General features: G+C 41.7%; 1 protein-coding gene and 1 long non-coding RNA gene across 3 annotated transcripts in view; both read left to right on the top strand.

Moving 5' to 3' along the window:
* Positions 1 to 62: 62 nt before the first annotated feature.
* Positions 63 to 9093, top strand: LOC140002111 (uncharacterized). Its single transcript, XR_011808069.1, has 3 exons — positions 63 to 2706; positions 5880 to 6028; positions 8193 to 9093. It is a non-coding gene; the product is annotated as an uncharacterized lncRNA (long non-coding RNA).
* A 929-nt stretch (positions 9094 to 10022) lies between these two features.
* PTPN14 (protein tyrosine phosphatase non-receptor type 14) overlaps positions 10023 to 27953 on the top strand; it is a 112773-nt gene continuing 94842 nt past the window's right edge. For both annotated transcript variants that reach the window (XM_027453722.3, XM_072035510.1), the window contains exon 1: positions 10023 to 10461. The gene's annotated coding sequence lies outside the window, so the exon portion shown is untranslated. The remainder of the gene's footprint in view (positions 10462 to 27953) is intronic.

Genomic DNA, 27953 nt, shown 5'->3' with positions numbered 1-27953 from the left:
AGAAAGTATCCCAGCAGTGCCCCGGTGATAAACGGTTAATGAGGAATAAAGCCCTACAGAAGCTTTATGGAGTGGTTTAGAATCATAGAACCATTAGGGGTGGAGAAGATCTCCGAGAGCATCTGGTCCAACCATCCCCTTACCACCAATGTCACCACTAATGTCCCTAAGCACCCCCAGGGACTCTGACACCGTCACCTCCCTGATTCAGCTGCTCTTTGGTGGCTCTCTGAGGGATGGGAGGTCAACTCAGCCCGCTGCTGCACTTATTCTGCCCTAAAACAGAATCCTAGAATCATTAGGGTTGGAAAAACCTCCACAATTGTCTGGTCCAACAAGGGGACAACGCAATCCGTGGGGTGCAAATGGCAGGAAAAGTGGTTTGGGAAGGCCCAGGACCAGTATTGGACCTGAGCCAAAGGGGATCTTTCACATGATGGACAGGGAGGGAAGGAGTCAGTGAAACCGCTTTGACTTCTAAGACTGGTGGTGTTTTTTTCAGAAGGAGAGTAAAAGAGTAGAGACAGCTTTCAGGGTTCTGACAAGGCACAAAAAAAAAAAAAAAGCATCTGGTAAATGCAGAGCTTTTAAGGTGCAGTCTGATGAATGCCTGAATGTCCAAGATAAAAAAAAAAAAAATAAAAATAAAAAAAAAAATAAAAAGACACCTGAGCACTGTTGTAAACTTAAAGACGTGTGAAGAGTTGTTCTGAAGCCTGTTCCTGGGAAGTGTCAAAATCATTCTGGGTTTCTGTGGAAAAAATGAATTCTTTCATATTTGACATCATTTATTTGATAATCCCTGTAATTAATTAACATGAAAGTTAAAAGTACTCGTGGAGGGCACAGAAACTTGCTTTTCTTTTGCTGTATAAACCATATTTTGCACAATAGTTTCATAAGTATTGCATTGTGTATATTAGCAAATGGAAGTAAAAGTAAGATACAAAACTACTAGCAAATGTAACATTGAAGTGTAAGATACAAGAATAACTCAAATACAATTACAAATAACTATTTATGAAGGGTGTTAGTAGTAACTATCAGCTTGCCTAACACTTTTAATTATTTCCATCACTTTCTGCTAGCTAGAATTCCTGAGGTCTTTCTAAGAGCCTCTCAGAATTCCCTGACTTGGAGCACCCCATGATTTTGAGGAGGGAGAGAACTAGTTCACAAGAGAGAACTTGTGAAGTGGCTTTTCTTTGTCCTTGAAATTCCATTCAGATCTTTCCAAATATTAAAAAACACTGTTTACTTTTCTCACCTGCACTCCTTACTATGATTTTGGGAAAAGGTGAAAATAGCAAGTAGAGTACAAAACACATTAAAGGTTGTATTCATATCCTGCAGCTTATGTCAGAGCACACAATGGAGGGGAAAGGAAAGGGGGAAGAAAAGGGGAGAGGAAAGGGGAAAGGACTTCTAATGAGAAAATCCCACTCTGCTTGGACACTACAAGGAGCAGAAAACAGATAGAGATTTTCCCCATATTCCACCCTGACAGACTTGGAATCTTTCAGGTAAAGCCTATTTCATGTGTGTCTGTGTGTGTGTATATATATATATTTACATATATACACACACGCACACTCATCAAAGAGCACCTGAGGAGCTGGAGCGTTCCCCTTGACCCAGACAAAGAAAGAAAGAAATGGGCCAGGCTCTTCACATCTGACGTGGTTGTAACTTCCCAGCTTTCCTGTCAGGCACTAGAGAGGCAAAAGCTCTGCCAGGCTGCCAGTGAAAGAAAAGAAAGACAGATCTTTTCCTTTAGCCTCACCCAAACCCCACCCTGTGCTAAGTGATGCGTCTTGCCTCCGGAAAATGAAATTTTCCATCTCTGCCAATGCGAGTAGGTAACTGAGAAGTTAGCAGTTTTGGTGTTAGTACTGGAGTGGCAAGGTTAAGTCTGCACCAATAAACCTCAGCAAGCAACTGTTGTAAACTACAGTGCTTGATTGGTCATATACCCTTGTTTTAACTTTATTCTTCTTCATAGGATCATGTTTCTCAACAGAACCCATACCCTATTCAGTGATCAGAATGAATACAAAGGCACCATTAGGATGCACTGAGAGCCTTAACACCTTTCATTAACTGTCTAGTTTTAAGCTCTCTGAAAAGGCTGAACTGACCTAAACATATTTTTTTTTACAGTTAATTAAGAAAACCAGAGACCACAGCATAGCACAAATGATAAACTACAGCTTTGTTCACAAAGGGAATGGAGCATTAATCTAGTGAGAAGAACTACAGCATTTCCTACCTCCTGAGGGAAACTGCTACTGAAGTGCTCAAAGTGACACCAGTGCTTGGGATGGATGTGCTAGTGGCTAGAATTCCTACAGCTGCTCTGTTTGGTGATCGCATCACTTGTGTAGCCTACTAAACACCAGTGGGTAGGTTTCCAAGGACTGCAGAGGTGACTGAGGTTAGCTGGCTTGTCTGAGGTGACATGGTGAATCACATCCAGGTGCTGGACAGGAACCCATGGGTGCGGCTCCAAGGCAGTTTAAAACACCTCAAGGCGATGTTGCCACATTCCTGCACTCCCTCCTGTTCCCCACCATGGCTTTGGTGCTCATCTGAGCTGCCAGGAGAGATGGTTAAGTGGATGAAGAGTGTAATGCTAGCCAAGGATCTTTCTGGTAGCATCAGCCTGTACACAGCTTGGGGCTCCGAACTGCTGCACTGTGCAATCGGGTAAGTGCCTGATCCAGCTCAACAGATAGAGCAGGGATATGCAGGTGAGAGTGGGCAGGACTGTGGTGACAACTTAGATCAGTCAAAATATTACACACCAAGACCCTAAGTTCCCGTGCTCTTATCCCTAACCCCTCACATAAATGATATCAAGAATTATTTTTTTCCATAGTAAATGCATTCATCAGAACTTGTGTGTTTTGCCGGGATAATACTATTTTACAGCTTCTGCTTTCATTTAAGTTTCTCTTGCATACTAAGAGCAATTACTCTGAATAATTTTCATCAAAGGAAAATATTCTCTGAACTTTGCACAGGATGTAGTGTTGCTGTGATTTTTTATAGTCTACAAACCTCTGCAGCAGTGATATCTTCTGAATTTAAAGCTGCTGAGCTGTTACACAGATGAGCACAGATTGTGCTCATTAGCACAAGCAATAGTAAACTTATTTAGCCATATAAATAATTGAAAATGAAGGGGAGTGTTAGTTGTTTAATGTTTGTTAGTATATTGGAAGGGTGGAGGAAGAAAGCAAACAGATAAAAGAAATGCTAATTAAAGTGCACACATACTGTCTTGACCTGAACAACTGTGATTTACAGCTATTGCGATGCTGTTACAGTAGTGAAAAGGTATTTATGCCTTTCCTCCCTGTTCTAAAACCATTCTTTGCAAGAGACTGAATACATCCATTAGCATAACACTTAGAGAACTAATGTGCACGTATATGAAGAAAATGATAAATAATTGCAGCAATTACATTATGATATGACACATCAAGTCTGTATTGTCTAGGGCTTCTAATTACCAGTTACTGAGCTGTAAATAAGATTGGAACTCTTTTCTTTTTTGTCTTAGTGGTGAATTCCCTCTTTTTGTATAATTCTGCTGCCACCTAGAAATGGCAATACCAAGCAAATCTTTCATACTACAGACACTAAACTTAAAAATATATTAATTGTACTATCAAATGGTGCAATATCTTACAGGCAAGTAGTAATCAGGTTTCAGGGGGCATTGGCAAGACAGGATTGTATTTTCTTTATGGCTCACTCCTCCCTGACTTTCATGGGTCCATAAATTGTACCTCCTTTGGCCCCTGTTTTTGTTAGGATTTTATTCTTAAATGTACTCAGGTACACCTACTCCAAGTATCATTTTGTTCAAGCAAAAGAAAAGTGATTAAGAAAAACTATAGTATACAAACTGCACTATACTAACTGCACTATATAAACTAAAAGGCATTCACCTTTCATAGCCATCTCTGCCTCATTCCATCTTTAACCCTCGCTTTTCTTCTTTAGTGAGGCATGTGGAAATTATATGCTGACATGTATATTACCTCTTTCTCTTGTTGGGACTCTCTAGATCGGTTTTTCTTTGGTTAATCTTCAGTAATTTCCTCTCCTTATCCTCTTTAACTCCTTTCTTCACTTTTTTTTTTTTTTTTCCAATTTCTTATTTCTGTTTTCCTTAAAGGCAGCTCTCACCATGATAGGTGGCCCTCATCTGCCGGATTGCCTTCAAAAGTCCGAGTTTTGCTTCTTCACCAATTCTTCTGTCCTCTCAAGTTCATGATCATTTGTCATGGCTGTCCTTGCTGTGTCTAATCTCCGTTTGAACATCCTGTTCCCATGAACTACCTACATTAAAGCCTTGAGCCTATACTCTGTTTCTCTTTTGTTATGGCTTATACATATGTGTGTGTGTATATGTATATATATATATATATATAACCTTTATTTAAATATACATATAAAACTCCTGTACTACTTTTATGTAGTTATTATCTGAAAATCTGTACTTGCTTTCTATTGTGTTCATCTACTGCTCAAATCTTTTATCAGTGAAACAATTAAGAATGTCACTTTACAGAGTTCATGACAAACTAACCAAAGCAGTTCTTAGCCTCTGCCTATCTTAATGCTGTCTCTAAAATCTTCCAATGTTTTCCTGTTAAAAGGCTGACGAGATAAGAGAAAAGTATGCCTTTATCTTACACACATCTTAACCACCTCAGCATTACTTCTGCCATTTTTGCAGGCAAGTTCTAGGGTGACTGAAAACTCGCTCAGCTAATTGCAGTGGGAAACCCATCTCAAACAACGAACCACACGCAGTAGTGATCCAATAGAATAAATAAATATGCAAGGAGAAGATGACAGCATGCTACATTTCAATGACTTCAGTTATCAGTTGATCTCCTTACCTCTTCCAAGTCTAAATCTCAACAGTTTTACTGGTATTTCTCATGACATTTTTTTATTAATTCTTTACAGGAAAATGTTAGTGTGAATTTTAAATTTTTCCAGGGTATAGAATGTATAATGAAATGATAGCATAGAAAATAATTTTATATGCACCTCTCAACACTCTAAAATTACTCTGACAGGAAACTTTTTCTGAGTGAGTTTCAACCAAAAAAGTGAGAATGAGTATTAGGGCTTTGTTAGAAACAACACATAGTATTTAAAAAGCTGAAGTACACATAGCTGAAGCATTATTCTTTAACAGAGCTCTTTGCTGTTGATTTCAGAAAGTCTTAAAATTCAGAGTCTTAAAGTACTCTCATATACAAGCATGATCTTGTGCCCATTTCACAGAGATAGCAAACAATAATGGCTCAATTAAAGTTACACAAGTTTGTGAGAGTCCCAAAAACAGACTCAAGATTATGACATTAGCTCTTTGCTTTCTCAGGAAACCATTTATCCTGGAGTGGCATTTAAATATTTTCAGACCTGTGTGACCACAATCAGACACCCAAATCCATGCCGAGACACATAAATAAAGATTATGATTATCAGAAGAGAGCAGCAGGTAAAATATCTACAAATCAGTTGCGTATGCTGACTTCTAGGCATGCTGCTAAGTCCCATGGACTTACAAAAGAACTGAAGCTACACATCTGTGATAAATTACATTGAAGGACTGGGTCCTAAAGCTATAAGCTGATAATTTTTGATAGGCGATTGATTGCTTTTATTTATACCTGCTGTAGACTTGCTCTCCCGCCATTCAGGCAGATGTTATACGCACGTATGGAGTGTATTACATAACAGAGCAGCAAATTATGCACTTAGGTTTATCATAATAATCCTAAATTAGTTAAATGAACTTCTGTTAAAAGTTAGTCATTTTATTTTATTTTACTTTATTTTTTTTTCCTCAGGAAACCACGTTGTCAGAAATCTGAAGACCCAATGGCCATTTTAAATGATATACCTGAAAGTACTCAAATTGCTAAACAGTGAAAATGGAAAAAATGTCACTCATTCGGTCCTGTTTTAGCTTGGAGAACAGAAACAGATGCATAGAGAGGTACATTGCTTATGTCAATCCCATTTGGAGTGCTTACAACCATGGAATGGAAAGTTCATTATTTCACTGACAGATGCTAAAAGTTTTTAATTTTACGACTCTTACTGAAGAACTAAAAACAGGCACAGGTATTCAGTAAGTCCTCAGGCAGACTATAAGCAAACGAGAATATTCAACACAGCATAGTTTATTTGCACAGATAATCAACCAAGACTTTTTCTGGTCTACAAATCTGGGTGCTGGCTTGCTTGTGATAAGCTGTAGAGTACTACAACATGTTAGCTCATGCTTGGTGGCAACAGGTTTGTTTTCCAAAATTGCGTAATCCAAATTCCTTTTCTAAGAGATGACTTTGAGAAGCTCTATTAAATGGAATAATTAATGAGAGCAGAGAATACTACAGAAGTAAACTTTTTTTTTTTTTTTTTTTTTTTTTTTCCTTGTGGTAAGCTTCAAACATTAAAAGTATGTTTATAAAGAACAAATATGATTTTAGGAATGGGAATTTATACTCATGTACTACGTGTCTGCTTATGTTACAATCAGGTCAGTGTACCCAGCTGTTGCACATGACAGAGATTTTAGGAACACAGTTAGGGTCACATTTACAATACAAATTGGGAATGTGTTGCAACTGCATTCTTTGATTTGATTGTAATGTAGATGACTGTAGGGCTAATTAAACATCATCTACTGTTCACAGGAGAAACCACCAGCTGTTGCTTAAGCACAGTTTAAAGACAGTTTTATACAAAACAGGTTATGACATGGTTTCACCAACCAACAAGGACTGAGATTTTTCCATGTTATAACAAGACTCAAGAATTGCTCTAGCCTCAGTTTAAACACATTCAAAATATGTTTAATACAGGTCTTGCTAGCAAGGTGCTAAGACACTTCAAATTGAATTGCACATGACTCTTCGGATAACACCAACGTCATAAAAGTCTACTGTATTTTGACCCACATAAAAACAATTTTTCCCTGCTGATATTTAACTGTTTGGTCAAGCTGAATGGTGCTGGGCTAAAACTTTTCAGAAGGGTTTCGAGACAACATTCAAGCCTGTCAAATCCATTCATTGGACTTCTTTTTTTTTTTTTTTTTTTTTTTTTTTTTTTAAGTAATGCCTATCTCCTATATAGTGCTTTCATCTGCAAATCAAAATGCACTTTCTTAAGATCACTATCATTAGCTCAATTTTCAGAGAAGAAAACTATGGTACAGGGATGTGCTGCTACATGCCCAAGATCTCACAGAAGACTAGCAGCTAAGGTAGCTGAGGTGCAGTCCTATGTCAATATTTTTTTCCCCATCTACTCTACCATTCCATAGAGCATCTTGGTATAATAATCCCATTGAAGTTGTAGAAGGAACCAATATAAAAACTAACTTACACCAGGGCAGAGGTAATGTTTTGGAGGTAAATTCCATAAATCATTATAGTAAGTCAATAGTCTCTAAATATTATTTAGAATTTTCACCTTTTCAGCAAATAATCATCATCATCATCATCATCATAATGCTGTAACATGATCCCCTAGTGGCATAAGAAGACAATATATAATCCAGCCTACAGATGACTGATAGAAGATTAACCTGTCAGTTTTCTGGACGACTTTGAACAAGCATAGAGGTTTGGAAACAATTGAATGATTTGTATCATTTGAACACAGTATTCCTGAAGCAGCATGAGAAACACCTAAATAAGTTTCCGTATTTTATGGAACCATTCCCCAAGAAGCAGGTAGGAACTCTCTGTTTTAACCAGAGTTATATGTTCCTAGCAGCTCTTGGAAAACAAAGACATACATGTACTTAAAGGTTCAAGGTATCAACAGTCCTGGAAAGGGACAGTGGCACCAACATAACAAACTTCCTTATAGAAGATTCCACGCAGTAACTGACTATGATGTCTGTGAAATTTTGTATTTCTAAAGCACCTACTGCTGCAGTCTGAGAGTTTCATATAGACATTAATCATTGCGTTAAGTACTCTCATGAAAAAAGTAATGGCCTTCAGTATTCCAAGTTTCAGAAGCTTCTCTTGGTTGGTAACTTTGAAACACATTTCATTTTGCAGAGTCTGTTGAGCTGACCTTTTAGTAAAAGCTATTGCTGACAAATAATGTGTATTTATTTTGATTGTTTTTATTTCTTCTAGGGAACTGCACTGCTGATAGCCGATACAGAAAATCTCCCCTCCAGAACTTTCATCTGTCAGCACGTTTATGCTTCTTCTAACATTATTTCCAGTGAAGGTAACTGAATAAGTTTTCTCCAAATGCAGGGAGACCTGTGAGAGTAAAAGTGACTGGCTGCTAAACCACAAGTTCAACTGGAAGACTCCAGGCAGCCAGCACACCACATTGAGGCATAGCTGCAAAAGTCAATCTTTACTGTCTTAAAAAACAAAGACCTTATACCTCCCACAGTGTGGGGAGAGCCTGAAAGGAGCCTAACAAGTTCAGCCTTAGTTTTGAAGCATGCTCCCCTCTCATGCAACCTTCCACTCACTAGGAAGAAGCCGTTTACTGGCACAAAGTTGAACCGCAAAAAATTCAGAGCACAGCAGCTCTATGCTCCATCTTATCATCTCATTCTGATACCCGATGTTGCTTCCAGATTGCTACTCATAGTTCTGTATCTATATGCGGTCAAGTATAATTCAAGCTGAAATCTTAAATGGTGTCACTTCTCAGTGCCTTGGTGTAGCTATACGTAAAATGGGGATAATTACTTACTTCATTAAGGTGTGGTGTTTGTAAAATGTTTGAGAGTCTTAGATGAAAAGGACTTTCCTTGCAAAATGTAATTATAATAATATTATGCCAGAGGTAAGGCATAGGCCTGTGATTCCACATACGGTATTTAAATACAATTACTTATCTATCAAAATCAAGAATCTGTGCTATTTCTCCCTCTCTCAGCTCCTGATCCTCTTACCATTATTAATCCGAGTGAGCTGGGCTCCAATGAAACTGCTCACATATTGCTTAAGTGTACAAGTAGCAGAAATACACAGCAACTCAGAAAGAGCACCACTCCTCATTTGTCACTATTTTTCATATATTTAGCATTTGTTAAAATCTTCAAGTTCTTTTGTCACAGCTTTAGCGTGCCTCCATTTGACATTTCTACAGGTGCCCGCAGGTAACAGTATTCCTGTACGCTTTCGGGCACCTGGATAATCTCACACAAATGTAATAGAAAACAGAAATAACTGCAAATTGACCACCAGCGATGACAAGCAAGAGTGTGTGCGCATCATTTCCAACAATCACACCACTCAGGCCCACCACACTCCATTCAACGCCTCCAGGTAGCCCCAGCCTTTGTGAGGGCGCTGCTTGCTTCCCCAGCCCCTTGGCATGTTCTCTTGAAGTAGGCATCGGGAGTCCTTGACTGTGTTGGGAAGCCTTGAGTGTTTTGGGAGGCCTTGACCACGTTGGGAAGTCTTGATCACATTGGGAGGCCGTGACTGCGTCAGGAGGCCATACTCAGTTTGGGAAGCGATGCCCATTTTGGGAGGCCGTTCCCGTGTCTGCCAAGCACCGGGCACCCTTCCTGCTTCAAAGCAGCACCACGTCTTACCCACCCCGCTCCCCAGCACACAGCTCGATGCCCCCACAGCAGCCCCTCTCCCGCAGCCCTCTCCCTGCCTTGCGGGGAGCCGCAGGCATGGGGGGCTCGGCGGGGAGTAGCCGCCCTGTGCCCGAGGCGAGGCTGCGGGCGAGGGGCACCCAGCTGCCCCGGGGGGGGACACACAGGAGCACCGAGAGCCCGTCCCGGCCGGTCCCCGCCGGCCCGGGGAGGCGGAGCAGGGGCGGGGAGGTGCCGCGGGCCGGCCCCAAACCCTGAGCGCTGCCCGCGCCCGGGGAGGGCTGCTCGGGGCAGCCGCCCCCATTGGCAGCGGCGTGCGCCCTCCTCTTCCTCCCTCCTCTTCCCTCCTCCGGGGGGGGCTTCAGCCCTCCTCTTTCCTAAAGGAGGAGGAGGAGGAGGAGGAGGAGGAGGAGGGGGGGAGAGTCTTTAAAAAAATTAAAAGAAAAAGAAATCCCAAGTCGTGTCCCCGACGTCTCAGCGGCCGCCCCACATTCCTGGCATTCCTGCGCCGTGACTCCCCGCACCGCGCCGCCCCGGCCCCGGCCCCGGCCCCGCCGCCTCCGGCTCGCCCCCGCGGGCCGCCCGTCCCCGCCCTGCCGCCTGCCTCCTTCCCTCCTTCCCTGCCTCCTTCCCTGCCTCCCTGCCCGCCTCCCTCCGTCCCGCACCCCGCGGGCGGCAGCAGGAGCTCCGGGCGCCGCCGCCGCCCCGCCGAACTTCCCCGCCGTGGCCGGGCCGGGGCGGCGGGAGCGGCTTCTCCCTGCCCAGCGCCCCGGGGAGCGGCCCCGCCGCTGCTCCCCGCCCGCAGCCGCGGAGCCGGAGCCGCCCAGCAGGTAAGGAGCCGAGGGCTCGGGGCTCAGCACCGCCTCGGGAGCGGCCCGGCTCGGCGGCAGGGCTCGGGGGGCAGCCACCGGCGCAGCCGGGCTCGGCCGGGGGGCGCTCGGCGCTGCGCGGTGCCCGCCGCTCCCCCCCGCCCCCGCCGCGGCCTTTGTTGCTCGGGGAGGGGGTCCCGGAGCCCGGTCCCGGTGCTTTCAGCCCCCCCTTTTTTTGGTGTGTGTGCGGCCGCCGTGGCGAGCATCCGTCCCTCCAGCCGGCTGTGCCCGCTGCGGTGCAACGTGCTGCAGCCCAGAAAGTTTTCTTGGGGGTTTTTGGCACCTAGCCTGGTGCTGGAGTTGGGAGGCATACCTCTACCTGAAGCTGCTGCCTTATATATATATAGTATACATTATTATTATTTTTTTCCCTTAAACTCTCTGTATAATCACTGCCGGCTTGGGTTATTCTAGAAGTGCTGCTAGGTGCTGGAGCCCCTCGGGGTTGGGGGAGCATGCCTCTAAAATGGCTCCCCCCCATCACACGCCGCCACCTGCCAACCTCTGTATCACGAGGGTTTTTTTTTGGGGGGGAGACAGCCCTGATGGGGCTGCTCGGCCGTCCAGGGGTGTCGTGGCACGCAGGTGACAGCCCTCGTGCTTGCCCTTGGGGGTCCGTAGCTGACATCCAGCCCTTGTTACGGGGCACAGCATTAAGCGTGTGTTATGTTATAGGAATGTAAGAAAGCTGTAGGCCCCGTGCTGCTGTTGGCAGGACTTTCTTCAACTCCTCTCGGTTTCTTCGGCAGGCTGTGCCAGAGCTGCTTGCAGGCAGAGGGCACTTGTGTGTATCTAATGGGTCGCGATACAAAAGTTGGGAGCTCTGCGAAACTTAGGGCTGAAAGAACGGCCCGTCAGCTAAAAGGCGGTCCCCAAAATCTGTGGCAGAGCCTTTCCGCCGTGGCATTCGTGTGCAGCAAGCTTGAGAGCAGGACTGGCAGCGTGCGGTCTCGGAGGATGCAGTGGTGCAGACCAAGGCCAGGGGGAGGGCTGCAGGGCTGATCTGGGAGCAAATTGAGGTTTTGTGTCTGCTTTGGACAAACAGTTTTAAGCAGGCCTTTTATATGCTTCTGTAAGAGGAGCAGTGTTGGTCGTGGGGGTTAATTAGCAATCAGTGTTAATGCCTGACTGCTCTCCTGGTCGTTCTTGTCCAGCAGAAGCCCGTGAGTCAGTTATCGCAACATAGGCATGGAATGGCTTTCTATGAAATAATTCTGCTCCTGCACACTTAGAAAATTGTTTTGGCCACCGGTGGCTCCTCCAGTCTTAAATAAAGCATTTATTATTATTAATAATAATAAAAAAGTTACCTACCTACTTCTGGTAACTGTGCTGTTTCCTTTTTCTCTGTTTGCTTGGTACCACTACAGCCAAAGGGCCTGCTCATCATTGTTTCCTCTCATATCCAGCGAGGCTGTGTTTGATTAAATGGTACTCAAGTAGCTCATTTCAATTCGGATTTAATTTTTGCATAGGTGTGTGCAGTGCGAGAAGAAGTGAACTTTAACTGCAGCTCCTCAGCTGGAAGCAAGTCCTTCCCTGTTGCAAGGTTTAGCCAGCTGAGAGGGGGTTATAAACTGCTGGTGATGTGCAAATCGTAGCAAGTTCTCAGGAGATGTTGCTGCTCAGGGGCTTATAGGTCTTAGTCCTGCAAAGACTCACCCATGTGCTCTAATTCATTCTCACAAATACAGCTTTTGAAACCATGGAATTTCTTTTATATATGTAATGATAAACATGTATGCAAGCCTTTGCAGGAGCTAGGCTATAATATTTAGTATGTAATATATTTGTGTATGTGTATCCAGCTCAATTACAAGGAGACTTTGATAAAGGCTTGATTTTTATGCGGAGCAGGTGCCGTAAAAGTCTTTTTGATGTCCATCACGAGCACAGCGCACCTTGGCCTGTTGTCCTCTGTGGAGTTCCAGAAGAGGAGATTGGTAATGCGCTGTGCCACTGGTCCTTCTGCGAGGAATCTGCACAAAATTCTCTGAAATTTTGTCTGAAAAGCAAGTGCTGTCTGTCCTGCGGGGTGCCCAGCTTCTGCTCAGGGCTCCTGCACACCCTTATGATCTGTGTGCAGTGAGCTTGGAGCTGACAAGGTGACCTACAAGATGACGTCTCGCATGCTCTGCTGGGATGGGGCTCCTCATAAATGTCAGAATAGGCCTTGGAGCAGGAGCTCTTCCCATGACTTCCCCTGTCTTCTTACTTTTGGCAAGTATGAGGGAGTGGGGAGGACTCTGGAGTCTGCAAGGACCGAGTTGAATATTCAAGTGTTGGACAGCTGATGTTAGGTGCTTGATGGGAGTTTTGTTGACTCCGTCTTCATCCCTTTCATGAAATAGTGGAAGTTGATTTAGACAGGTTTATACTGCATCTTTACTTTTGGTTTGTGCACGTTATCAGGATGCTTGTTTCACACCTTGTGCTTTGGTATGTAAGAAATAAAGGAATCAATAAAACAATACTTCTAAGGCAGCATGGTTGAGATATTTTTCTTCTGAATTGATGAGCATGATTTCCACTACATCTGTTGCTGTTTTTTATTTGTTAACAAATACAATTGAACGTTTTTTAAACACTTCATGAATTCAGGGATGACTTTGTGTGAAGGATCAAAGGATCAGGAGCATTTAATTTTGTCATCTTCAACTTTCAGTGCATACTATCCTGGAATTTAGCTTAGTCTTAGGGAACTACCAAAATGAGATGGTTGTCAAATGAAGGTAATGTGACTATGCAAATGCAGTCAATGCCTTCTGAGCAATATTGATTGGTATTTTTGGCTTTAGATGCAGGGGAAAGTACATAAGGCTTCAAGAATGCTCTTCAAAGCATTTCTCAAGGTCAGACTTATCAATGCTAGAAGTGTCATCTGTAATTAAGGGTGCAAGACTATGATGCAGCATGAAGTATGGGAACGAAGCATGCACATTTGTTTTAAAATGTTTTCTGCTATCATTGCTATCATAATAAGTAGTTGTACATGTTACAATTAGTTATAAATGAACAGCTTCTCAAAAAAAACTAGGAAGATACAACCTAAGAGACTACAAACTTAGTATTAATTAAGCATGAATTTAACTGATACTGAGAGGGATTTCTAAACAAAGGATTTTTCTTCAGGGAAAAGATGTGTGAAATGTTCAGTGGGTGATATTCTGGATACACTGTCCTACAACCCCGTTGTGGTGTTCTGTATTGTGGGGCATTCTTGTGTTTTGCTAATGTAAGGAGGTTAGATACCAAGCTTTGCTCAACACCATGCAAGACTTTTTGAAGTTGCAACTCTGTTTCCTAGTTCTCAAAGAATGTACTTTTCCTGTTTATTTCACCGGTACCTAGCTGAAATGATCTCCTTTATGACTAAGAATACATCTTTTTTTTTTTTTTTTTTTTTTTTTTTTCTTTTTTGTCAGTAAACCTTAAATTACCATGTGATGTAGAAACAACTCTGAAAAGAGGGTGGTGAACATGTATGTTGGTGATCTAATAAACTAGATGAATGATGGTGTGCCAAAACTTGCTAATGATGCAAAAGTATTTGGATTAGGCAAGATTGAAGAAGACTGGAAAGGGAATCCAAGAAAGCTGGGTAAAAGGGAAGCACAGCAGATGATGTTGATAAATTCAAGAATATGCATGTTGGAGGTAATAATAATCAAGTTACTTGTTCATGTTACTGGATTGTAAATTAACTATATATTAAGGTGGGGAGAAATACTTTTAACAGTATTTTATTTGAACCTGTGCACCTCCTTAATGCAGAACCTCCATCAGGCAGAAAAAAACGACCGCAGTTGTTGTGAAATGCTGTGTTAATAACGCGAAGGAGATTATTAAACCAGTGTTCAAATTCACCTGGAATACTGAATTCATGATCTCCTATCAAAGAAAAGAGATTGAAGAATATTCATATGAAGTTGAACTGAAAATATGAGTGTAACTTTGTGTCAGTGCTATCACTTAGAGGAGGTAGGATATATATGTGCAAAATACTTATTTGATATTAATAAGTGATAATTACCCTTTGGTACAATGCATTGACTAGGTGTAAAGTGTAGTTTGAAAGGCAGCATATAAAATACAGCTAAATCATTATGTACTTTTTAAATACAAATAACAGTAATACTTATTGTTGAAGGAGAACATATAAACCAACAGCCTAGTAGGATAAAAAAGAAAAATGAACTGTTTGTAGGGATGGGAGGAACAGTTACAGCTACAGCTGAAGGGATGTTAACTATGGTGCTCCAGGGCATAAATCAACCATTATCTGACAGGGATTAAGAAATTTCCCTTAGGAAAGATCATGCTACAAGTGTCTGGTGTGATGTTTCTTATGTCTTTTGGAGACGTAGGGTAAGCTGCTGCTAGGAATAGGGTAATGGATTCCCGTGCTCCACTGTGGTGGCTCTAGTTAATGGCAGTGCAGGTGGAATTGAAATACTCTGCTTTTGTGTATGATCAGGATTCACAGAAAGCTTGTTTGTGACTTTAACTCTTTCATAAAAATGAAGCATGTTTTAATGTGTTGAGGCATGCTCTGCTGTGGCCGGGGCTGTTTTAGGAAGAACATAAATGTCAGTCAGGCTTCATTTGAGGAGCACTGCTATTAGTTACTAGTCAATTCAGTTATCTGATGATCAGCAATTTCTAGTATGTGCTTTAATGGACAGAGAAGACTTTCCAATTGGTGTATTTATTGCAAATATTTCTACATTCTTCAACTGAATGACTGTCACAGTCAGACAGATGACTAACACAGGGACCAGTTTCAGAATGTAGCTAGGTCTTGTGTAACTCAGTGAGTGGGCCTTTCAAAGAAAATATAGTCAAATGGTAGTGTACCGACTGCTGTGGAATTCTTGCACATCTATAGGCTGCAAATGTTACTTTTGCAACAGACAAAGTGGGGAAAAATTAGTAGCAGGCAATGTGACCCATCTAAAAATCAACTAATGTAGGCAGATTAGTGTCTGTGTGGTGTTAACACAGATAAGCTTTGTTTACAGAAATTTCAGAAAACCACACTGTAACTCAAAGGATAAAAAACATGGTTTTCTGCAACTTTTACGTGACCTGACCAACCAGAATGAGCTGCCTTGCTGGCTGTCTGGCAGCTCTCTACAAAATATTATGAACTGATTTTCTGACTTCCCCACTGAAATGGCCCAAGCTACTTGGACGATGGCCTCGTGCTGCCTTTCTGAACTTGGAAAGCAAGGTGAATGGAAATAGCTTGTGAAGGTACAAGAAAGTTGATGTCCTTTGGGACTCCATCAGTTCAAGGCATAGCTACCCAGTGGACACTGGTCGGGCCTTCACCCGGGGTCAGTTGGTTGGGTAGGAGAAGTGTGAGGTTACCAGTAGTTGCTTTAACTTGCATTTGTGCAATTCTGTCGTGTTTTTACAACTGACAAAATACTTTGCATTCCTCGGGTTTTTTAGATTAGCTCTTATCATGGAACTCCCTCTTTTGAGAGGAGGCATTCACTACCTTGTAGATAAAATGCCTTTAGCTCTTTATTGATGATGTTAATTGAGCTAGGTTTTTGGACAAGCCTGGGCAAAATCAGGGGGCTTTGCCCATCAGAGATTCAACTCATAGGAGCCAGATCCTGTGTTTGAGGTCCTGTGTACACGACATTTTCATCAAGACCCCTTCCCTCAGTGCTTTCATTTATTCTTTCAGTGCAAAACTGTATCCCACTTGTAGTGGAAACCCCACAATTTCTGTGTATGTGATATGCAGCGCTTACCTCAGATCCTTTAAAGGTGCGGCAATGTGTAAAGGGATTTCTACACAAAACTTTGGGCCTGTTTTTCACCAGGATGGAGGGACAGAAGAAGGAAAAGTAATATATTCACTGGCCTAACTTGTCACATGTTGAAGTTCAGTAAATTTTCTGATGCTTTTAGTGGGAACAGGCCTTGAAAGTCCTGCCCCAAATATATAAAAGAGAGATTTCTGAGAAAATCTGCACTCTTCCTTAAGAGTTTTCCAAAATGCTTCGTGTGAGCAGAACTGCCACAAGATGAAGAATGCAGATGATCAGCTGATAAGTTTATTTCAAAGGTCCTGGAAAAGGGGCACCTGAAATAAAAGTAACTATTAGTATATTTTTTTCTTTCTTACTTGCTTGGCGTACTTTAAAGGGAGTTAGAGCTACAAGGTTGTCTGGATGTTTGTTTGTATTCTTCATAGTGTTGTGAAGATTCAGTCTGTTTCAGAAAATGCTTTGGTCACTTTACCAGGAAAGCAGTTGGCTGCTAACTTAAGGGGATGGCTAATGCAGTCTTCTGCTGGTAGACAGAAATATTAGCAGAGCTTCAAGAGCTCTGGTAGTTTCAAACTGGAGAGTAGACAAGGCAAGTTTCTGCTTACAAAATAAACATGTCATGTAGACATATTTGAGTGTAGGTCCTGTGATTCCGTGCAACTTTGCCAAGACTGTTGTGGGAATCTGTGATAGCAGAGAATGCTAAATCGCACTATTGCTACTTACATGCTGCTGCTTCCCACTTTGTTGTGGTTCTTTCTGAGAATAGAGAAGAGCAGTGACAGAGTTGTCTTGCAAGTTTTCTTCCATGTGTCCATGTTTCCCTGGATAGCTTGGTGCCTTAAAATGCATTTGTGCCTAGTTTGAAATTTATGAACTGTAGGAAAAAAAAATAATAGAAAGAAAAAAAAAACTCTTTGCTTTTGTAGGGTATGTTTTTGTGCGACTCTTCACTGCTGAAAGGGTACATGGTTGGTCTGGGTAGGGTTTGCTTTCAGAAGACACGAAACCTTGCCTAATGGTGTCCCAGTTGTTCCTTCTGATTCACAAATGGGTTTATACAAGGAAATCGATATATTCTTACAGTTTTCCTAGAGTCTGACTTAGGTATGAAGCTTGTTACCCATGTACTAATTAATCTGTCAAAATATCTAAAAAGGACTGGGTATGCTTAGGAGACAGTTAGGCATTTCACTACAGTAAGTCAGCAGTGTCAGCTTCTGTTGATGCTGTGTAAGGTTTCTTTCCTACTTAAGTATTTACACCTAGTGTTACGATACAAGTTTGTTCATATGGAGCTGTACTTTCATGTTAGCCTTATGTGTTTAGTGTAGTTGACAAGTACCGCTAACTCTCTGCATGCTGCTGTGAAATGTTGCACTTCTTTCCACCCCCTCCAGAGTACTACTTTAAAATATTCATGAGTGGCAAGACTGTGAGCTTGCCTGAGCTTACTTCTGACAGTAAGTTCAGTGCAAATAAATTGTTATATGAGTGGGGTATTCAGCTTACTTCAGAAAATACTGTCCACTGTTAAACCCCTCTGAATTTTGCTTTCTTTATGCTTATATTAGTGTTGACTTACAATGTTGTTTTTTTTTTTTTTTTAACCTTGGGTGGAAGCAGAAGAAATATACTTCCTAGTCTCTTCATGCTGTATGTTACAGTCAAACAGAGCAATGAAGGCTATGACAGTGACAGCAAAGGAAACCCTCAATTATTCAAGTAGTTTCTTAGAATGGAAAAATGGGGTGGTGGATGGTTGTCTTGAACAGGCTGCTCACCACAGCCTGAGAGCGCTGTAGCCACAGTTTTGAGAATGTAATGTGTGTTGATTTTGTTGAGTGCCTTTAAGAGAAATTAAAACAGGGGAATGAAAATAAAATAATATTTAAAATTTCAGTGTTGAAAAATACCCTTCTTTGGTAATAGAGTGATTGTATGTGATTAAGACAGAATCTAGACTGTTTACCATGAAAAACTTCTGATAATAAGCCATATGATTTATTATATTAATTTCTCAAGAATACTAAGTACTTTGCTATGGGGACAATCTTAAAATAGACAGTCCACTGGAGCATTTGGTGAAAGATTTAAGTCTCTGTGAGAAAAAATGTACAGTGCTCTAGCTTTATGATGGTAGAACCACAGAATGCTCTCAATGAGTTCCCCCAGCCTGTGCTTATGGCTGGGATTGCCCTGATGCAGATGTAACACCTTGCACTTGGACTTGTTGAACGTCATGAGGTTAACGTGGACCAAGTTTGTCCAGGTCCCTTTGGACAAGCTCACCTCCTTTGCAATATTTTGTACTTCTGTACCTATACTTTGATATGCACTTGATTTGCTTTATCCTGGGATAATTGACAGGCCATGTATCTGCTCCCCCATTTATATTCTAGCCCTGTCAATGATGGTCTTGGGTTGTGGTGCCCAAGCCAGGTTGATTCAAGCTGTGCTGGTGCTTGCAGAATGGTTTCATCAGTACCGTATGCATCAGCGGGTCTAAATGCAGCATGCATTAAGCAAGGTGCTAAACCGATCCCATGGAGATGGGAACTGTGCATGACGACTTGAATGCAGATATTTCTTGCTGGTGTCTCACTGAGTTATTTTGCTGGCATACATGGCTATCTTCGTGTGCAGAGGTCAAAGCTAAAGGAATTTGACCAGCCTAACAAACCGACAGTGCTGGATGTCGAATGCTCACTGCAGTGTAAGGGACTGTGCAAAGTGCCAAACAGCAAAGAGTCTGTTCTGAATAATGTTGTCAAGGTCGGATGTTTGAAGTCTTTATGTAGCAAACCTTCACCTGTTAGGAAAAGAGACTGACGCTTTTTTTGTTTGTTTATTTGTTTTAAACACGGTATCTCTCTTACCCCATCATGGTAGGGAAATACAGAAAGATTTATAACGTGACTCGGAGGCTGTAGTTCTGTCAGCCAGTGAAAACCATTAATTTGTATCTTCCCAAACGTGACCAGGTTTATTGCAGGCCATGTGTGACTGCATCATGTGCTGCCTATCTCTGTACCTGTTGTTACATTTGGCATTGGAAAAACAGTGACTTGACTTGTCCATAAACTATCTAAACTTTCTTTCTGCAGTTTTGGTGTATCAGGAGTTAAAAATGTGTGCATGACATGGTCGCTCTGTATGTCAGAGAATTTGACAAGTTGAAATCAACTGCGGTATTTGTCTGCATGTATTTTCCTTGAAGGCCGTGTGTTAAGTCTCCCGTGTTATGTTTTCAGTAGTCGGTGTACTTCCATCCCTTCTTGACGGAAGGACCATGGCTCTGAGAAGCCGATGGAAGTGTGCACAGAAGACATTATCAAGAACGTGGAAGCACTTTGTGTACCAAGTTTATTTAAACATAGATGACTTAGCTTGCCAACAGTGAGAACTTTACAAGGACGAGCTCTAAGGTCAAAGGAAATTAAAAACAAAAGGACGCCCAATTGCTGTGTCTGGTAGGACTGAACACTGATTGTTCTCTCCTTGTCCTGCCAGGATCGTGATGATAACTGTGTTTTATTTCCTCTCACCAGGTAGGCCATAAGGCATAGTTACTGAGACTTGGTTAGTTTAAAGTCAGATCTTTTCCTGGAGATAGTTGTGGAGTAGCATAATTAGATAAAAGTGGCTTGGAGTCTTATGCAAGAGAAGCCAGTGCAATCCTTAAGTTATGTTCTAGGAGTGGGGAAAAATGCAATAAAGTTATTCAGGACTGCAGTAAATGTATTTGGTACCTCATACATCTGATACGTCTGGGAAGGTGGCATCATGATAAGTCCCAAGCAGGAGGCCCAGCCGGTGAGCATGGCATCCAAAGCCTCTGACCGGTGCTTATCGGCCCCACTGCTGCCAGCACGACCAGCAGCCCTGCTGACCAAAGCAGAGCGTTCGCAGGAGCAGAGGTTTGCAGGATCAGGACATCCATTTGTAACAGGAAATTGCATTTCCAAAGGTGAGCACATGAGAGCAGTCAGTAACTCTTGGCACTTGTTGTAAAGTCAGGCGCTGTTATGTTAAACCTAGAGGTTCATTAGTTACAAAGGCAATTGCTAGGATTTAAAACAAAAAGCTCTAGCAGAAAGATTGATGTGCTTAACATGAGTTCCTTTCGCATACTTCTTAGCTGTGTCTGGGAATAAGTAAACACCTCAAATAATCTCTGGTTTTGTCATCTCTTTGGTAGTGTGCTTGCTTCCTGTGTTATGAAAGGCATCATTAGATTAGCTGTGTTTAAGCTTCCTGTCTCACTGTTTTTTTTCCATTATTTTTACAATCTCTTTCAGAAGGCACCGGTATAATATTTCTGTAATGAAGGTTTTACTTTAATTATATATTTTCAGGTTGATATTTTTTTTCCTCTCCGCATTCTTCACTTTCTCTAAAATAACTTCCTAACTGATGCTTTCTTTGATTTTCTGTTTAATGGCATGTGCTATTGTAATAACATACAGGCTGAGAAAAATAATACTACTTCTGTCTAGAACCAGTGTTCTTTGGTAATTTGTACAAAAAGCTAAATGGCCTGTTTATCTGTATAGCTTCTTGTTCCTTCTCTGTGAAGTCCTACTTTTAAGGTATTATTATTTTTTGGTGTGGTGTATGTGCTGCAAGAGCAGTGTCCTTCACTGTGCCAGAGCCTGATGACTTCAGTTTCCAGGAGTCAAAAGAGAGCAGGTCCTCAACGTATTGCATCAAAGTGTGGGTATTTTGGTGGATTGTTTTCAGTTTGTTAGATGTCTGCTTATCGGGAAGAAGGGTAAACTCACCTGCGTGATAGCTCTGGTTCGACAATACGAATCCTGTGAACTGTGTTGTTTACTTGCTCTAACCAGCCACTCTGTTACTTTTCTTGGCATTTCGTGGGGAAAGTGCTTTGGTTTGATTGATAACCCTTTGTCTGTGAACTTTGGCTGAAAAAATAAGTATGTGACGTGCACAGTGTCATGTTTGGCTCAAATCTAGGGTGGCACTTTGGAGACCTTCTGGCTTCTGTTAATAAAACAAGTAGGAGATTTTTGTTAGTTACTGTGAAAGCAGCAAACCTGACTTCAAAAGGTGAGAATTCTTTGATTCTATGTTTTCAACTTTAGCATCTGCCTGCAGGTGAGGGACAAAGTAGGAAGCGGGCTGAACTCTTCTAATCTTGAAATATATGTTTTAGCATAATCTCATACTGTTAAGCTTGAAAAATCTGGACAGTGAGTATAACTGTGCTGGATTTCAGATGCAGTTGCTTACTTATCAAAGCAAAAGGTACATCTAGATAGGAGGCTTTAAAGCAAAAAGCAGGATGGACTTCTCATAATAGTGTGGTGAGATCTCCTCTGGGGTGTTCTCGCATTCTTTAGTCCATGGGCAGACATTTTGTCATTGGTGTGTATCCTGCTCAGCCGTTTGCCTCTCCCTTATGTGTAAGTCTCATTTTCTGTCTAAAAGTGCTGTTAGTGAAGAGCTTTTTCTGATGGGTTTCCCTTGCTGCTGTGGCAGACTCTGGGTCCAGGTTCAGGTATGGGTCTGGGGGTTCTGGGTCTGGTTCAGGGTCTGGTTTCAGGTATGTTCCAAATACATTCTTTTTCTTTTCAGGATAACTTTGGAGGGGAGATGATCTTGATTTCTAGTGGACCTCTGTATGTGTGTAAGGCCATTTCTAATAATAGATGCTGTTTGCTTCTCAGGGTGTGTATTTGCCTATAATGTTGGTGAGTTTGCAATCCTCAGTATAAGTAAGGAGTGAAGTAACAGGTGAATATGAAGGTCCTTAGGCTTGTATTTAGGTCTTACCACCCTGCTTAGAGTTGTTTGGTTTGGCAAATGCAGCTGCTGCCTTGCCAATTGATGTTTCTCTAAGGATTTCACATCAACCTGTGTGTTACCGCTATCTAACAGGAATTAGCTCTTTTTGTGTTTTTATATTTAAATATAGTACTAAGCTTGGGAATCGTCAGGATCAAGTCTTCAGCTTTGTTTTTTTTTTTTTTCATATTCCATTTTTTTGGGATGCCAGAGTGAACCCAGAAACTAATTATTACTTGAAATTTTCCATGGCCTCTGTTTCTTTCTTTGTGAAGTCATTTCTTCATTTATTAAATCATTTAGGCTCTTTCTGAATATGACACCTGTGGCAGAGTTAAACAGGAGAGTTTGCACCAGTTTGTCACGAGCATTCATGTTAATCCACTAACTTAATTCTGCTGTGGCAGCTGCACTATGGTGTAAAATCTTGATCTTATTTCATAATGATTCGTCTCCTTTGCACTTCCTGTAATTTAATTTATTTGCCTCTTAGAACCATGTATTACTTTAGCAAATGACAGATTTATATTTTTAATTTTTTGTCTATGGCCACAGGACAAGTAGCTTCTTTCTTTCACTTGAAAGCCAGCTTCAAGGGCATCCTAATTGATTGCTTTCACTCAGTTGCTGATGTTATGCTCTTAATTTGAGCGTCATTGTCTTGATAGTAATTAAACAAAAGCCCAGTTAAGTCTCATGCTATACTCGGGAAGTAGCTCGCCAGAATTTGACAGGTGAACAAAGGAAGTTTCATTGACAAATTTCTTCAGAGGAAGATGTCTCAGTGGAGGTCTGTAAAGCAGTGCATGTGATTTTAGCCGTGTAGCAGCTATCACTTTTAACTTATTTTAGATCTGTGGCTAATTCTTCTGCTCTGAAGATGTGAATGAGAGCTTGAGAGCTAATTTCCATCCAGTGTCAATGTGAGTGTAAATCTATAAAGAGTCACTTTAAGAGTGGAAAGAGGAAAATGAATTAGAGCAATGTTTTTTTCCAACTGTGTCTCGCATGGCTCTTGGCATTCACCCTGCTGAAGAAAGTGCCTTGAGAAAGGTGGGGAAGGGAAAGAGATGCCTGGGGAGGAGAAGAGCCTGCTTTAACAGAGCTTTTTAGAATAATTAAGGGACCGCTCTATTATTGCATGAAAACTTGTCAAATGTTAGAAGCAGAATTTCAGACGGGTCCTCAGCTTTCTCTCCTGTACTGTTAACTTTTTTTCGTAGCCACAGCTCTGTCTCACTGTATATCAAAACCAAGACAGTAATTGTCGATGGTTCCAAGTATGTGTGTACATTGTTATGTTTGATTTCCACTGAGCCATAAACACTCTTTGTCCTTTGCCTTTTACTAGCTATTGGCTTGGCTATTCCTTGTGGACAGGAAAGCTGTGTTTAATGCTTTGTAAAGTGGCCATCAGTTCCTTGCTTTTATCTCTGTTCAGCATAAATTATTTTCAGCAAGGCCACAGAGATGTTTTGGCCAAGATTTTCAGGTGTCCCTTGTGGAGAGCTATTTCAGGGTAAAGGCTTAATCTTACTTTCTTCCCCTTCTCTCTATTTCATTTCTCCTTGAAGAATACAGATCCTGCATGATTGGAGCCCATGGTTGGTCTCCACCCTCTTTCATGGCTTTTTTTTTTGTTGGCTTTTTCATAATTAACCCGCAACTGGATAGACTGAAGCATATTCTTTTGCCCTTAAGCTTGGAAACTTGGTGTGCGCTGCAACTGCAATATTTCTAAGGGGAAATTCAGCCTCTAATTATCAAATTAGATGCACATTCTGGTTCTTTGGCATGACTTTACTTCTGCCCATCTGTTAGGTTGGCTCTTTGCCCTCTCCGAAAGTAGCCTACCAGTCCTAGCTGAGCAGAGGAGCCAACCAAAGATGGGTTAAGAGAGGCAGCCCGCAGAACGCTTTATGTTAAATCCCGCTTGCCAAAAGCTCTTCCTGTTTGCAAACAATGTCAGCTTAAGCCCATATGCTTCATTACATGGGATGACATCTGTGCAGACAGATGCAGGCATGGCAATACAAATGACATTTGATAAGGAAGGGCATATGTTATGAAACCAGACACCACGATGGGTTTAAGACCTTGTCTTTACTGCACGCGTGCATGGAAATATAGAGCGCTTGTGTGTTCTGCTGAGAGAGAGCATTCCTCAGTCAGGGTCGGACCTTTGGAGCACATCGGTGTTGCAGGTTTCTGCTAGGTGTAACAGCAGCCATACGATTCAGTTGTTGAGAGTTATTAGCCTGGATCAGTGTTTGGCTTTGGTACTTGTAACTTGCATCGAGAGTCCAGCAATTTGCACAGTGTAACAAAACATGTTTGGGTAACGCCAATGAAGGAGGTTCTGTTGTGGGCTGTCGTATTGAAGGATTGCAGTGCTATCTTCCAAAAATACCTTCAAGGAAATTCACATATTTGGTTTTCAGAAATACGTAATTTGAATGCGAATTTTACATGTCTGGGTACACAAGACCCTTAAAAAGCTCATCTTTAGAATAATTTGTTTGTCCCTTTGCTAGACTGTGCTACTTTTTCACCAGAGGTGAGGTTTCTGTCTAAAACTACTTTTCTCAATTACCTCTGCTGTTTGGATTTACAGTGTGAGCATTGCATTTAAAAACTAGTAATTAATTTTAGTTATTGGAGGCTTCAAAGAGATACCATCAAGTGAAGATCCGGTTATAGCTCTCTTAAGCCAACTTCCACATTCTAAGCCTGTCTGAGCCAGTGTCACTTACATGATTTTTTCTACTCCAGCAATGCTTTCTGTTGTTACTGTGCCTATGGTATAGCAGCATACATACAAATAAGGGACTTGGGGTTGTACTTGGAGCCTTTCAGACCAACGAAGTCAAAGAAGCAATGCAGAGCCATGCAGCTGGCAGAGGAGAGGGGAGAGCAAGCAGTGATCCTTGCACCGCGACCAGGGGAGGTCAGTAAATGGTTCTGAAGGTGGCTCCAGAGTGGTTTAATTTCCCTCTGCTGCCACATCCAGAAATCCCTAGGTTACGTTTAGTAATTTTGAAGTGCGGCAGAGCATTTGCTGGTAATGCAGACAGAACTGGCCTCAATCACAACAGCACCAAATAGGAGGGCGGATTCAGACTCTGAAGGAAAATTAGCACTCTTTGTGTTCTCCAGATTAAACTTTGTATAAACTGAATCATAGCAAACCAAACAAAAGGCATTTTAAGTGTTTTTGCTTTGATTTCTATGGTCAGCAAGGTGTTAATTGCAGCAAGTCCAGGCAAAACATTTTGATGCTGAGGTGTAAGGTAGAGAAATACTTGCGACATTCACAGGCGAGTTGATTTCATTTTATTGGGTAGTAGTGTAGAAACAATGTTAACTTAGTGTATTTAATTAAAAAAAATACACTGAGTAAATATATTCTGTTGGAGGTTTAGAGCACAAAAAACCCCACACCTGTGTAGTATAATTGTAGAGGGTAGGTGACTTCAGTTCTTCATTCACTGGGATTTATTTTTGTAGCATTTCATGGAGTAGTGACTCTCATTCCTTGGTCGCTTAAGGTCAGTGCTACATTTACTAATTGAAAGAGCTCCGGGAGCATGTATAGCTGTTAAGTGCTCAGACTGAATGTGGTTAGTTGAATTTGTAGCATCGTGGTGGGGAAGCCAGTCTGGAGGAAGAGGATTTCCTTAATCATACTGATACAGTCACTTTCGCTACAGAGCTTTTTTCTGCACTTCCAGGATGGCTTCACTTCCAGTTTGGATTAGAGAAAGGAATTCTATAAAGCCTTGAGGACTGTTGGTTTCTCTAGTTGGTTGGGGTTATTAAGAAACGTTTGAGTATTTCTTTCTATCCCTTTTCTCTCTTGGTTCATCTGTAATAGAGGGTTAATAATAGTACTCCTGTCCCTCCCCCAAGTGCTCCATCACCATGGTAGAAGAAATACTGTCAGTGTTAGGTATTAGTCATGTTGTGCTCATTAACTCTTTCCTTAAAGTGCTTCCATCCCAAATCACTCCCCTGTTTCATTTCAAACCTGATTTAGGAGCTGCATGACAGGATTTCTGATAGCTGTCCAGACTAGATAAAAATTCAGTGCAAGTTACTTGGATTAAATTGTGGAGACTGAGGTGTGTATTAGCATTTCTTCTCTCACTTTACTAAACTACTAAAAATTGCACCTGCTTGTAAAATCCATGTATCTGTATGAAATTATCTGGATTTTACAGAAATGTATATGGAAAAGCTGGCTTTATTTTGCAGATGGTCAAGGATACCCTTATAATTCACGTGTACATTTTTGGATACATAGAGCGTGGCTTAAGTCTGCAGCACTTTCAGTTATCGTTGGATCTCTGTGCGTCTGCATCTACATATGTTTTTTCCTGCTGAAGGATCAAAAAAGTGTTTTATTTGTTTGGTTACATGATGAATTGCTTTGTTATTGCTTAAGCAAAGTAGCCAGAGGAAAGGCTTTGGCTTGTTTGGCCTGCACAGTGTTTTAATGGCAGCATTGCTGGAGACAGCAAGCACTGCAAAAATGGGCGAAACTAGCGGTGTTCTCCCTCGTTCTCATAGTGTGTTTTCAGGGGGAATGGCTTACCCCCTGTTTTTCCTTTGTGCATTGATTCTTAGTGCTGCTGTGCCTTTTGTAGTTAAATGTGCCTACAGAGATTGTGTGGGTTTTGTTTTTATTGTTTTGAGTTGGTGAGACAGGAAAGGGACTGCTGGTCACGAGGCATTGCACAACGCGCTTCAATAACGGGAGTCATCTTTCCTTCAGTATTAACTTCCAGAGGATTGCTCTTCTTGCTTCCTTGTGTTGCTCCTAAAAGTGTTTTCAGTGTGGTGTTCTTCCTTGCATGCTCTGGTGTTGTGCCAGCTGTGGGACTGGGCTCTCCAGCCCAAGCCAACCATCCAGGCTGTTGTTGTGATTTTAAGCATCAGCACTCAAAAGAATTCAGAGGAAATCCATTGCCTGGTGCTACCAGCACAGCAGCTGCGTGAAGCTTCAAAGCTGTCATCTGACACACTGAAGAAATAGTTTTCATTTACAAAAACTCCCCTGTCAGTGCTTATTAGAGAATTTAAATGTTAGGAACTTCCTTGGATAGCTCACCTCCAGTGCTGATGGCTTGCTTTGAAAAGCCTGTTTGCTTGCTCCTCTGGTACAACAGTGGCAGCTATGAGGAAAGGAGGAGCGAGACAACTCTGAGTTACCATCTGGACCAACCTGGGGATCAAGACCATTTCCCTTTAGAGTAATGCTGAAAGGAATGCCTGAAGTCGAAGGCTGCTACATCTCGCAAACCAGATGCTATGCAAGTACTGAATATATTGATGCCTGTCAGTAGTGGAGGACAATAAGAAGGTGGTGTATGTGTTACTCCTCCTTTGAAACTTGCTAAATTAAAATGACAGTAGCTTCAAATAGGTAGCACCACTGATGTTATATTTAAACAAAAAAAAAAAAATTGGATGCTTGTGTTGTGCTGGCTGAAAAAATAGACAAAAAGAACATTACTAGAAAACAGGGATTTTCAAATCATCAAGGAGATTCCATTCCCTTAATTATTTTCTTTACAGAGGCAACCTGTAACTTAGCCCATGGTTGTTACAGGAGTAGTTATGCCATTGCAGATCTCTCCCAATGGTTTTATTCCTAACCATGATAACTAATGATATTAATCCTCTGACACGAGCTTTCCACTGCTGTGATCATTTGTGCACGGTACTCTGGAGATGGGGGAGAAACAATGTCAGCAGCTAGCTAGTTACTGGAGGAGCAGGCATGTTAAACCACCTGACATCTGGTGAGTCACCCTCCAAGAATGTGTGATTGAATGATGGCTAACCGATTAG

The sequence above is a fragment of the Anas platyrhynchos genome, chromosome 3, assembly GCF_047663525.1.
Source record: "Anas platyrhynchos isolate ZD024472 breed Pekin duck chromosome 3, IASCAAS_PekinDuck_T2T, whole genome shotgun sequence".
Classification (NCBI taxonomy): domain Eukaryota; kingdom Metazoa; phylum Chordata; class Aves; order Anseriformes; family Anatidae; genus Anas; species Anas platyrhynchos.
Note: the sequence above shows the minus strand (reverse complement) of the source record. Positions and strands in the feature narration are given on the sequence as shown.